This window comes from Octodon degus, unplaced genomic scaffold (genome assembly GCF_000260255.1).
Source record: "Octodon degus isolate 3935 unplaced genomic scaffold, OctDeg1.0 scaffold00110, whole genome shotgun sequence".
Taxonomy (NCBI): domain Eukaryota; kingdom Metazoa; phylum Chordata; class Mammalia; order Rodentia; family Octodontidae; genus Octodon; species Octodon degus.
Window position 1 is genome coordinate 6,259,298 of NW_004524686.1, and position 212 is coordinate 6,259,509.

Here is a 212-nt window from a genome sequence, read left to right on the forward strand (position 1 = left end):
GTAAACCTAAATATGATAACAATAATGTAATTTCCTTATAAGAGAGAAATATCAGAGACAAACATCACATTTTCAGTATAATCCTCAGCATGCATATTTCAGTGAGCAATTCCACTTAGATATCTCCAATGTGAGCCATCACAGGGCAGATGGGTATGCTATTTAAAACAAATTAGAACCATTAAGGATGAACATGTACTATTGAAACCTAA